Source organism: Oxyura jamaicensis, chromosome 9 (assembly GCF_011077185.1).
Source record: "Oxyura jamaicensis isolate SHBP4307 breed ruddy duck chromosome 9, BPBGC_Ojam_1.0, whole genome shotgun sequence".
Taxonomy (NCBI): Eukaryota; Metazoa; Chordata; class Aves; order Anseriformes; family Anatidae; genus Oxyura; species Oxyura jamaicensis.
The window spans coordinates 14929266-14941707 of record NC_048901.1 but is presented as its reverse complement, the minus strand read 5'-3'; the positions used below and the strand labels follow the sequence as shown (position 1 = coordinate 14941707).

At 46.6% G+C, this 12442-nt stretch overlaps 1 protein-coding gene across 9 annotated transcripts in view; it reads left to right on the top strand.

Moving 5' to 3' along the window:
* The window catches only part of TP63 (tumor protein p63), a 226017-nt gene that overhangs the window by 131167 nt on the left and 82408 nt on the right, over positions 1-12442 (top strand). The window contains exon 1 of one of the 9 annotated variants that reach the window (XM_035334731.1): positions 8609-8716. The exons of 5 other annotated variants lie outside the window; for them this stretch is intronic. The gene's annotated coding sequence lies outside the window, so the exon portion shown is untranslated. Of the gene's footprint in view, positions 1-8608; positions 8717-9377; positions 9526-9718; positions 9871-10794; positions 10817-12442 lie in introns of those variants that run through there. 3 more of the 9 variants (XM_035334729.1, XM_035334732.1, XM_035334733.1) reach the window with 3 other exon arrangements.

Here is a 12442-nt window from a genome sequence, read left to right as displayed (position 1 = left end):
TCGGCTGGCGAGAGGCCTTTTCTTGGCCTCTCCTCTGTGCAGGAGGTGGCGGTCACCCTCCTGGCTGTGTTCTCACCCCTGGTAGAAATCCTAAGGGGGTTCCATGGATGGACCAGGGGTGCAGGAGGGGGCAGCATGTGGTGTGCAGATTTACAAAAAGCTGCTCAAGGGCAGCGTGTTTAACTTCATTTAAGTCCTCTCTTCCAGCAGAGCCCTTGCAGTCTGCTTTTTCCTCACTGCCCTCCTCCAATTAGTCCCGACCAGACTTTGCTCTGTGTCAGAGAAACTGTGTTGTGCTGAGGCTGTCACAGCCCCTTCCCCGTCAGTGCCAAAGACCTCACTTTTCTCTTTTCCTCTTCAAAGCAGTACAGGCCAGGCTCTTCAGTGTCAAAAAAAAAAAAAAAAAAAAAAAAAAGATATTTGTCTGCTTGGAGGCCCTTTTAGTGCTGCTTAAAGGATTAAGGGGGAACCAAATTGGCCGTTTTCTGTTTTTTCCAACTCTCAAAGGACTGGAAGGAGAATGTGTGAAGTCTTTCATGTGGTCCTTTTTCCTTTGAGGAGAGAATACCTAACTCATAGGATCTTGCTCAACTTCAACTTCCAAAAAAAAAGCTGAAGAGATTAAAGAATCAAGTTCTCAATAGCTCACCTGTTTAGAGATGTTTAGGGTGTTCGTGGGATGTACCATAAATATAATCCTGTGCTGATTTGTGTGGTACCTCCCTGATACAAGCTGACTTGCAACAGCTCCTCTTATAAAACAAGGATTTTATAATCAATGAGTAAGAAATCAAGGAAACCTGGGAATTTATTTGGTGCCTTCACAAGGAACTGAGCTCTGAGCTAATTTTGCACTTCTGTGAAAACCTTCATGGGAACTTGGGCATTGTGGTGGGAGCTGGCAGATACACTGCTTTACACATTTCCACTTCTGTTCAATTTAATTTTTTTTTAGGAGCTGTAACCTGTGATCAAAACTGAAATAGTTAGAAGGAAAATGCTTCATTCCAATGGACTTCTGAGTGCTGTTTGACTAGGTCTGCTGCTAATAGATAGATAATATCCTTCCACCTGCTTGTATAGCTTCATGAAACATCTGTACCTGTTCCTAGGGCTTACCTGTGTGTTCTTGGTGCCTGATTGCAATGACTTCCCATGGTGTACCAGACCATCACCCTGTGGGATTTTGCTTCTGAGTCAACTCCTGTCAGGTGTTTGAATGCCACAGGCGGCCTGGCATGATGAACGCTGATGCAGATGAGCAAGGGGAATTCAGTTAGTGCATGGAGCTATAAAGAGAACAGCCGCCCCAAAGAGTGAGCAGGGGGAAACCCTGCTGTGAGCAATCAGGGGTTCAACAGGCTCTTTGCAACACAAAAATAATTCTGTTTATGAAACCTTGCTGGGGGGAGGTTTAAGATGCCTGTTTAACATGTTGGTCTGCCCCTAAGTTGATGCATGGCGGAATAATGCATGGAAAGAAGCTTGCAATGTGAGCAGCAGCTCTGAGAGACAGCACGAGCATTAGGTGGTCAGGTAACACGAGAATAAAAACCTAATATTAAATAAAAAAATAATCCTTTACATTTTCTTCCAACTTTGCTCATTTTTATTTTTGAATTTTCTGCTCTAAACATTCAGGCTGGCAACATTATTCCTGCTGGTGGTGGAGCTGGGAATTCTGGTGTACTTGTAGCACTCCAGGAGCTAGCGCTTTAAGATAATCACAAGCAAAAATGATAAATCGCATTGGGTGTGGCAATGTATTGATAAAATTATAGGGAGCCGAGCCTGTAATTTCTTAACACCAGGCATAGTTGCACAAGTGAAGGTTCTGTGAGCACAGCAGGTATTGTTCCCATACACACTAGCAGCAGTTCCGATAAGCAGTTTACTTGTCCTTGTCTTCCAGGACTATAATCTGTTCTTATTTCTTTGTCCTTCATCTGCCCTGTCTTGCAGCAAATTTGTGACATAGAGAAAGGTTTTTGTAAGTGCTCTTATATTTGGGAGAAGGATTCTCTGCCCTTGGGCTTAGCAATAGCTGGCCTGCCACAGAGTTACTACAAGCTGAAAAATGCAGCCAGCATCGTATTCAGCAGAAGACCTCATTTTCCTGTAGGAGCATCAATGGTGGCAGGGGTAGGGGATGGAAGTTATTTTTTTTATCATCCAAAGTGCATTGGATTTAGCAGGTTGGCTGTGAGGTAACAAGTGAGACCTTCAACCAAACTCACAGTGCAGGACTGCACCTAACATCTGTTTTGCTGGTGTTTCTGGTTTGCATTTTAATTATTTACTGAACCACAGGATGTTGCTCTTTGCAGTTTCCTGCTTTTAAAGAGTTCTAGGGACTTTCTGCATTATCGTGATGATTTACTTTATTTTTGTAAGATTCAGCCTTCCCGAGAGAGCTTGAGAGACTTTGTAAGTCCCCTGAGTGGTTAATCAATTAAAGAATTTGTGTAACCAAAGACTAAGGTGGCTTTCGGAAGCCTAGGTGCTGCGGGGAGCCAAGAGTCTTGCCTGAATGCTCAAAATGTTGAGTCTTTTGCAGTTAACAGTCTGTGAGACCCTCCTGTTCTAAACAAGAATCACGTATTTGATGTTTGCAGCCTGGGAAGTTGTCCCTCTCCTCTTTGATTATCATACAAATGTATGATAAATGCCCTGCCATGTGTAATATCCCAGGGCTGAAAATCAGCATGGGCTACGGGATTTCTCTTGCTTTGCTCCCTCCCTGTGGGGGGGACTGTATTGAAACCTGCATGGGATGTCCCCTCACCAGCCCCTCCTCATGGCAGCCAGGTTTGGGGACTGTTTGCCCTGTATGACTGGGGACAGCAGCATCTCAGCACCTGCTGCTCAGTATGCTGGGCTGCCCACTGCCTTCCCCTTGGGCAAACCAACCCCACGAGCTGTTGGGAAGGCCCCGGCAGAGAGAGGATCAGATTCCTGCATGCATCAGAAAGGCTCGCATCTCAGCGCATTTAAAATAAATTGTCCTTGCTGGAGCGTGGTGTCCTGGGGAACGTGTGCCCTTAAATGCCACCAGTGGTGATTTGGCACATGCAGGAAAAGGCTGCGTGCGGGAAACCTCTGCCGGGCTCTGCTCGGAGCTGGGAGCAAGCTGCAGGGTGCTACCACAGCGCTGCAGAGACCCAAGGTGAGAGCACAGCCCTCTGAGCACCTCCGTCCTGACCCACAAACTGCACTCAGCACCTCCATCCTGGGGACATGGGGGGCAGAGACCTGGGCATCTGCAGTGACCTGAGCTGGGTTTGCCTGGTTTTCCAAACTCCACGGCCACACACTGCCGCCTCTTTACCCACTGAACCTCCCAGCAGCAGGCAGAACAAGGTGCCCACATCTCAGTTCAGGCAAGGATGCACTGACTGTTAACAGTTGCTCTGTTCTCCATGTATCTCACTTTCATTGTGCTCGCAAGCAAGCCGCTCAGGAACCCAGAGGTCTCCCTGGCACCGTGCACATCCCTGGCTCGGGAGAGTGGCCGTGCTCATGGCAAACCCTTCATCTTTGGGCTTTGTCTTAGGCCTGCTTGGCAGCGTGCTGCTGGTGGCTGGCACTTGCTCTGTTCATGCACAGCCCTTAGGAGATGTTAATTCCAAGCTCTGGCCTCTTCCAGAACCATGAGCATATCGTGAGAGCCTGTTCTTGCCTCTCTGAAGCTCTGCTGCGCTTGGCTGAGTTATTTTACCATCTGTAATAAATACAGCGATTTCTCGTTCTGTGTTGTGGTCTCTGTGCTAGAGTGCTGGTGGAGGTAGGCTAGTGAAACCTGAGAGATGCTGGCTGCACGCAGCACTGCAAAGTTTTAGCAGTCAATAGTTTAAAGAGGGAAAACCCAGGCCTCCTCGTTTCCTGTGGGAAATACTAAGAGCAAGCTCCTTGTTAAAAAATGGACAGCAACAGGCTGCTGCAAAAATTATCATTAGGTAAATGCTCGAGGGAAAATGCTGATGAGCAAAGCTCAAAGGGGGGACTGGATTCAGAAAGCCTCAGGAAGGTCAGGTTTCTGACCATCGTTTTTTCAGAACTGTTTAATTTTCCTTTTTCCTTACCTAAAATCACTACAGCGCAGTGCTGAAGGCCTGTAATAGCTGTATTTTGTCATGACTGTAATCTTAAAAATGAACTCACACTCTTGTTCCTGGAGTTGTTTCATTTTATTTTCTGCTACTAATCCTTGGTGTTGCAGAGGTCTGGATAGCCAGAAGGGATGGGCTTGGCTGTTTTGGGGTGCTTTGGGCATTTAATGCCTGCCTTTCTCCTCCTTCACCTCCAGAAAGGAGCCGCCTGATGAAATCAGGGGCTCCCTTTGTACTGCACAGCAGTATCTAAAACTGAGCAAGTGAAACACTTTTTGTGTAGGCCAAAGGGATTTCTTTCTTCTTTTTCTTCTTCTTTTTTAATGGACTTGAATATGTTTCTGAACGGTTTCCCTGTAAAGTCTACCTTGCAATTCTTTTCAAACTTGGCTTAAAATTACCTCAGAATTTCGAGGGCTGGGCCTGGATTTTCCACTCCTGTCGCTTGTGAGACTTTCTCAGTGCAGCAAAGCTTTCCCCCCGCCCGGCAGCTCCCACCGCTCCCTCTCCAGATGAGCACCACCTTTAAGCATCGCTGCAGATAGGCGTGGGGTGAGGATTGGCTGCAAAAGTGAGTTACAAAATAATACAATTGCAACTGCTTTCTAATTGGTTTTACACTGCTTTTCAAAAGGGGACGGAGATTTAAATTTTCTTTTACTATTTAAAGGGGGAAGGGCTCGGAGCAGTGTCTCCCTGGAGATGTAAGGATTGCCAGCAGGTCCCTGCGTGCTTTACAAAGCTGGTGGCATTGCCATAGCTGTGAAATAGAAGGGCAAAGACGGGCACGAGCCCCAGCCTCGTGCTCTAACACTTGGCTTCCTGAAGTGGGTTGCTCAGGCTCCTGGGTGTTTTTTTGGAGGTTACGAGGGCTCTGTATCCCACACTAGCAAGCAGGGAGCAGGAAAACATCTTGCATGGTGGAGGACATGCTGTGGCAAGGCTTACAACTTGGCCAGAGCTTTGTCTCTCTCTGCCCCTGCTGAGAAAGGGAGTGGGTGTCTGGGCCAAGCAGAGGGGAGGGAATGTCCGCGGCCGGGTGAGGAGGTAGTTTCCAAGGATGGGTGAGAAGCTGAGGGTGGAGAAGGGGGGTGTCCAGGGTGAGTGGGAGATAAGAGAGGTCTGGGAAAGTTCACAGGACGCTAAGGGATGGAGGTGAAAGAAATAGGGGTACTTTGCTGTGACAATTAGGGGCTGATGCCTGGTGCTGGTGGAGCAATTAGCTGCTTGGAGCCCTGAGGGCAAAGAAATACCTCTGACATGTAGAAGTGGTCACTGTTGACAGGCTGATAATGATAAGATGTAGATAGCAGATGTGGCGGTGGGTTCCTGGGTTACTGCTGACTTTCTGAAGCTATCTGGCTTCCAGAAGCAGTTTGCAGCGTGCTGTGCAGTGCCCAGGCCGGGAGCCCCTCGGCAGGGCTGTGTTGGTGCACAGAGCACCTTTTTCTCCCCAGGGAGCTTTGCTGGAGCAGGGTGCTGCCATGGGGCTGGGGCTGCAGTGATACAACGTGCTTCGAGGGGACACCGCGGAGCCGAAATGGTTGCATCCACTGCGGGCATAGTCAAACGCAAGATGACTCTAAATGAAAGAAAGTGATGAATGGGAGAAAATCCCCCTCGTGTTTTTCAGCGTGGTGAATGAGGAGGATCATTCCGTGCAGGCAGTTTCACTTTCTTTGATATAGGTCAGTTTTGTCCTCGCACTGAAGGCCCGAGCAAAGAGCAACCGGAAAGCTGAACCATCCTTCCTCCCCCTTTGTGCTCCACTCACACACATACACCCCCAAAAGAGAAATTAAGTCACAGGGAAACTGGGATGCGCTTGCAGCAGACTCTTAACAGAACGCTGTTTTTTGAAGCAATACAGTCAGCATTCCTCTGAGACAAAATTGCTTTAATTCCTCTAAATATCATACACTTCATAGCCGCAGCAGGATATGTACAATACATGTATCGTTTGCCTAGAGAATAGGAAGAAGCTCCAGTCCTCCCTAGGCTGTTGTTGATAGATGCCATAGGACCCCAGGAACCTAGCAGAGTCACAGAATCCTTTGCTGCTGTCACTCCTAGCTCCCCAGTTCTCCTAAACTGGAGGCTGCTTCTGAGACTGGGGTTCACCCTTTGGGCAGTTAGCCTCTTCAGTTTTCTACTGCACATCTCTGTTGCTGGACTGCTTATCTGCCAGCTGCCCCTCCCTATAACCCATGCTGTTGTCTCCACATTTCTCAGTGAGACTGCAGATTGGATCTGGGAGAAAAAAAAAAAAAAAAAGAAAAAAAAAAGGATGACCATTTGAACTATCAGTGAAAGTTGTATGTTGACTCAAAAAAAAAATCCTGTGTCAGTGTTTGTTATTCCTTGCATTTGCCCTTGCAAACTCATGCATCCATCACCCTTCATCTGGAACTACTTTATAGGATTGACACATAGGAGCAGTGTAATATGGGAGGACAATCCAAAGGGTTTAGAGAAGTTGCTGGAAATCTAGACTGCAGAAAGCTAAATCTGAAAGCTGGGCTGGAAATCTAAAGGAGGATGAATGTTTATGACTGCTGCTCAACAGGACCTGCCTCTGCTGCAATGGGAATCAGCCTCTCGTGGACTCCCTGTCTACCTATGGGCTTTCCTTTTGCTTCCCTGCTCATGGGAAGGAACACGCCTGGTTGCAGAAGTTCTCCATCGGGCGCTTCCAGGGCACGCTTGGCCAGGCAAGGGTGGCCGGGGGGGCCGGGGGAGCATGCTTCTCACTCTGGGGAATTCCAGATGACGCTGCCTGCCAGGCACACGCCTGTCCCGTGCTGCCAGACCCCGCTTCCTTCTCCTCTTGCACAGCTGTGCGCTTCATTAGGTAGCGATGTCTACAAATCACGGTGGTGTTAAAATGCAGAGCAGGGGGAATTCCGGCAGGACAAGCACTGCCAATTCCTTGGGTTTCAACGGTGAGGTCCGAGAAGGAGCCCGCTCCCCAATTTAAGACTAAACATCCAAGTAATAGCAAGATTCAGGCAGCTAAGTGCAGTTCCCGTTGATTTATAATCATTTGCTTACCATTCCGTTTGATGCCCTTCCATTTGTAACTGGAGAAGGCAGAGACCAGCACGTGGACTGGGATTGCTAGAGCCCATCTGAGGCTGCCGACTACTCTGCTCTGTGTCTTGCATCCCTCCCAAGCCCACACCTCATGACCATAGAGAGCTAATATATTAATATATGCATGAATTAGGGGCTGTTCAGTGGTTAACTGCTGTAAGCATACAGGAAGAAAGGTTAGGTTTTAGCCTGGACATCTAGATTTGAATCCTACTTCTACCCTGAACTCTACCCTGCGGTGTAATGCAAGTCACAGCATTTTGGCAGCCCTGATTTTCATTCGTGGGCATCAGCATTTTGGTGCCTAAAGATAAATGAAGTCTGGAGTTTGTTGCTCTAGGAAGTGCAGTGCATACTGTACCTGAAGATATCAAGTCTCTTTTCAGTGTTTCTGCCTGTACACCTCAAATCACCAGTTCCTTTTGTGCAGCACCATGCTGGGACTCAGGTGACCAAGGCTGTATTTCTGGCTGCACGACTGCTTGCTGAATAACCATGAGTAATCCTATGACCTCCTGGTGCCTTAGTTTTCCCACAGGTAAAATGGGAGTAATTATTCTGTCTTCCTTTGTAGAGCACTTTGAGAGCTATGAATAAAATGAGACACATTAGATATCATTATTTAGACATTATTAATTATTCTTTTGGTTCATTTGTATAATGTGGAAGTGCTTTCTTAATAAGAGTAGATGCTCTCTCTGCATCAAAGTTTCCTAAGTACTCTGCCACTAGCTCCTTTAGAGGAATATATATTGTGAACAAATAGGAAAATCTGTAGCTTACAAAAACGGACTTCTCTGGCCCCATCTGCTTTGTCCACTGACTGAGTACTATAGACCCAGTGACAGAAAACTGTACACCAATGAGAGGCATTTGGTGGGGAGAAGCAGAAAGAGTCATTCTTTAACTTTGCCAGTAGAGAGAAAAAAAAAAAGCTCCATTTCATTCTGCTTGTCCATACTATGAATGATTTCTTCCCACAAGATTTCACACTGTGGTTTTATAATGCACAGAACCAGTATGAAGCCCTGAAGCTCAGCATCTATAAACCACGCTGACAGTTTCTGAGAGTTTGCACACTGCAGGGGGGAAAGGGAGATGCAGAAAAATACTTGCCAGAGGTGCTGAGCTCCAGGGAAACTAAGGAAAACTGGAGGTGCTCAGATCCAAAAGCCAGCCTAGAAATTTCAATAAGATACCTCACTCTGATTTCCCAATATAATCAACTATTAACTTTGAGGCAGTCTGGAGTGTTGAAACTCCAAGTGTGTTTTGGAGGGGAAATCGAAGAAAACTGAGCTATCTTCTGGCCACGGCAGTCTTATATTTGTAAGGAGATTGCAGGTCCTCAGCATGCACCACAGGGGTGCTAAGTTGTGCCCTACATCAGGTCTAATCCTGTACAAAGCAGGAGATATCTGCCTTTAAGGCCAAGACTACACAGGAGGGTCTGGGCATGCTCTGTATAAAACCCAGGTCTTACTTTCTACAGGACCTCCTGCCTTGTCCCAGTGGTAAGTCAAGCCTTAGTATTTTGGTTTTAGCCCTTTCTAAGAAAGGCTGTGTGTAGTGAAAGTTAGCTTTTTAGGTGGGGTACACTGCTATGTTGCAACAGTTGAGTTTAACATTTTTCTGTCATTGTTTTCTGGTACAGAAAGTGATTTTTTTTTTCATTGTGCGTTGTTGCTTCTTCTTTATGTTTTTGAGGTGAACGTGGAAAGGGGAAAAAGGTGATAAAGAGTAGAAAGTATGTGGTTAGAATGAGATAGTGGGAGCTGCAATGCCTTGCTTTCCCCTGGCTCCCCCACCGGCTCAGGGGTGCTGGGCTGAGCAAACCGCGCTGTTTCTACCAGGGTTGGTAGCTGGGACCCTCAGCAGTGCAAATGGACGAAAGCTTGTGAAAGCCCAAAGCTTTGCTAGCTAGTTTTATTTTGTTTTATTTTTTAAATGTAAAGCTTAACATTCCAGAGGCTCTGGTGTTGGTTGCTGTGTGGGCACAGCTAGAGGAGTGCGTGCTGCTTTCCCTGCCAGTTTGCAGAGCTCTCGCTTGTCAGTGTGATGGCAAACTGAATCAGCTGGGGTGCAGCCCCCCTCTGGTGGGGAAATGATCTTCAAATCAGCAATGTTTGGAAGCAAGAGGCTTCAGCCTACCGGGTGAATCTGGCAAACTGCTTTCACCTGGAGTCGGGGCCAAGACTCCTTCAGCTCGTGCAGGATAAGTGGGGCAGGGCTGGGCTAGGCCTCAGTGGGAGTGGGTCTGTCCTGGGAGCCAGAGGCAGAGGAGCAGTGCTACAGCACAGTGCCAGCAAACCCTGTGCTCTTGGTGAGATTATGCCTCTCAGAGACTACTTAAGCTGCTATTTCTTTTAATTAAACATCCCTTGATGGCTTCTGAAGGAGGGGACTTGTGAGTGTGATGTCCTATTCAGCTCCCAGCGTAATGGGGGCTATAAATCCCTCTGCAGTTCCACCTTGGTGTGTGTATAGCTTGTGGCAAGCTGCCTGCTGACTATTTCAGCAGTTAATGCTGTGAACTAAGTGTATAGTTTGTGGATTTAAAGCAGAGGGCGGGCCCGGCAGGGCTTACCAGGGTGCTTTGTCCTGTCGCAGTCAGTGTTTTGGTACAGCAGGCTGTGTTTAGCAGCGCTATCTCCTGCCATGCACTTTGGTATGAGTGGCTGTGGGTGAACAGGGTGTTGTTTAAATGTCTGTTAATAAAATAATAATAAAAATAATAATAAAAAAAACAGCAGCTGGTAGGAACAATTTAAACAATGCAAAGTCATGCTCTCTTGTGATTAACTTCAGGCACTCAGGGATTATTTTACTGGAGCTGAGGGCTTGCTGATGTAGGGAAAGACAATTAACTGGAGTAGTGAAACTTGTGCATAGATCTTGCTCAGACTTCAGCTGTTATTTTCTAGTTGAAGAGCAAATTTGCTTACTTTGGTAAACTGTTTAGTAGGCAGAGGCTGCTCAACCATCTTAAAGCCTGCTTGTTAAGGAAAATACCACCGGTTTAGATTTTGGTAATGTCACAGGGAAGGAAACAGCTTGGCTTGCATGCAGAGAGGGTTAAAGGAGTCTAGAATCTTGCTTCTGTGAAAGCATTAACCAGGGAGCTTCTCTTGTTTGATATGATGAAATGTGCGTTTTGGCCATCAGGTAAAACCTATTGTAGCTTTGTTCAGAAATGGTATGCTAGGAGCTTGGTTCGGTAAAGGTATGAAGATGACACAGATGGAAAATTATTCCAGAGAAGACTGGAATTGGGTTTAGTACAGGGACACATCAGCTGTGTCCTTTGGCGGTGTGATGCAACACCCTGAAAGCTTCAGAGGTGCAGAGTAAGAAGCTTTCTGGCTCTATCACGCTGTGCAGCAAGTGCCTTCCTCCTCTCCTGTGCTGCGGGCCCTATGGGGAGTGCTTGTTTGGGGTAGGTGTGTGAGAAGCAACTTCTGCTTTGCTGCCATGTGGGGCTGCAGAGGGGGCAGGGCTGAACTGGTTGCTTGGTCTTCTTGTGACCTGGGGCTTTGTGCTGCTGTGAACCAGAGATGGGACATGTCACGGCATGCAGCAACCTCATTGCTATGAGACTTCTCAGAAGAACGAAGGTATCTGAGGAAGGTCTCTCGTGAAAACTTTTTTTTTGGTGAAATTGGTTCATGTGTAAGTAATAGGGAGTTGGTGTGGCTGGTTGTTGTCAGTACCTTGGGACCGAGTTCCTAAAAAGTATTTGTTAGTGTTTAAGTCAAGGCCACTTCTGATAAGTGACAGAGCAGCTGTGGGCTCACCTTCACCTGAGGCCACGCTGTCCTGATGTTGTCCTCCAAAGCTTGTTGTCGCACTGGTGCTCAGCTTATATAGCAGGCTTTAGGCTAGATCTGTTCGTCTGGGTTTCTATATGGCACTCCTGAAAGTGCATTACCAGACTGAAAGCCTGAAAGGAGTAATTTCTGGTACTTTGTGGGATAACTGCTGCTCTCAGAGGACTTATGATTATTTATTCACATTTAGTGTGGGTATGTGCTCACATCACGGAGAAAGAGCTATTAGCTTTTGTACTTTTGATATTTTTCCCCCCCCTCTGGATGTTTTAAAAGGTGGTGTTTTTATTAAAAAAAAAAAAAAAAAAGAGCAACTTCTGAAGTGGTACTTTCACCTATTTTTAAGGGACGCTCAGCTGTGATCTGGGGGCTGAAACCGCTTGATTTCTGTTAGTTTTCTTAAGCTATCTGCCCTTTTCAGACAACATGCAGTTTGTGAGCAGCAGCAGTGAGAGGAAAGCCCTGTCTTTTGCAGACCTGAGTTGTTCTCAAAACATGAGAGGCCTTTTAAATTCAGTAAAGAGCTAGATTGCTCCTCTGACAGCTGTCAGTAATAGATGCTTCAGGAAAAAAAAGTAGAGCAAAAGAACAACTGTAGTTTGTTCATCTGTCTGAAACACTTATTAATTTTGGCAGCTTAATAAGTTAGGGTCTTCCCTGCAATTTGTTTAGGCTGTTGTGCTAAACAGCACCAAAATGTGCCAAAACAAATGTTAGTCTAATTCTCCTTGGAATCCATTTATAGTCTTGGCTCCTGTCACAGCTGCTCCTCTGGCAGGGACTACTGCTGTTTACTAGCATTGTGTTGAAACAACCCTTATATGAAAATCTTGTGGGGTGCCCCCATTTCTGTAGGAGGAAAAGCGATCACCTGACTGATGCTTTAATTAAGCTGAACTGAGAGTTTTTTCTCAAGTGCAAATATACTTGAGAAATTCCCCCTCGTGTCCCTGCAGCCGTTGAGTATTTTGACCCGGGCATAAAAGCTGCTGCGTTTCAATTTAGAAATGGGCCAGTGGGATGAGAATGTGCAGCTGTGGAAGGCGCGAGTGCTCCGGCTTCGTCACTGCTCCTCTTGGGCCCACCTATTTCTGTGAGGCTTGCAGGAGCTTAAGGGGATAAAAATGGCCAAGGTAATTAGCAGATCTGGCAGAAATCAGCCAAGTGGGTTCAGAAATGATTGGAGGTGAAAGGCTGTAGGGAAGCAGGCATATCCTGATGGTGGTAGAATTTTATTCTGTCTTTTAAAGTATGGCAATATTTCTTTTTTTTTTTTTTTAAGAATATTTATTTTAGTCCAAGACCTCTGCTGCAGTGGCTAGGTGTAGGTGAAGTCACTAAGTGATTTAAGGTAGTGCAATCTAGAGGCAGCTGAGCAGGGGGGAATTGTGCACCACTGAAGTGCTGCAAAAA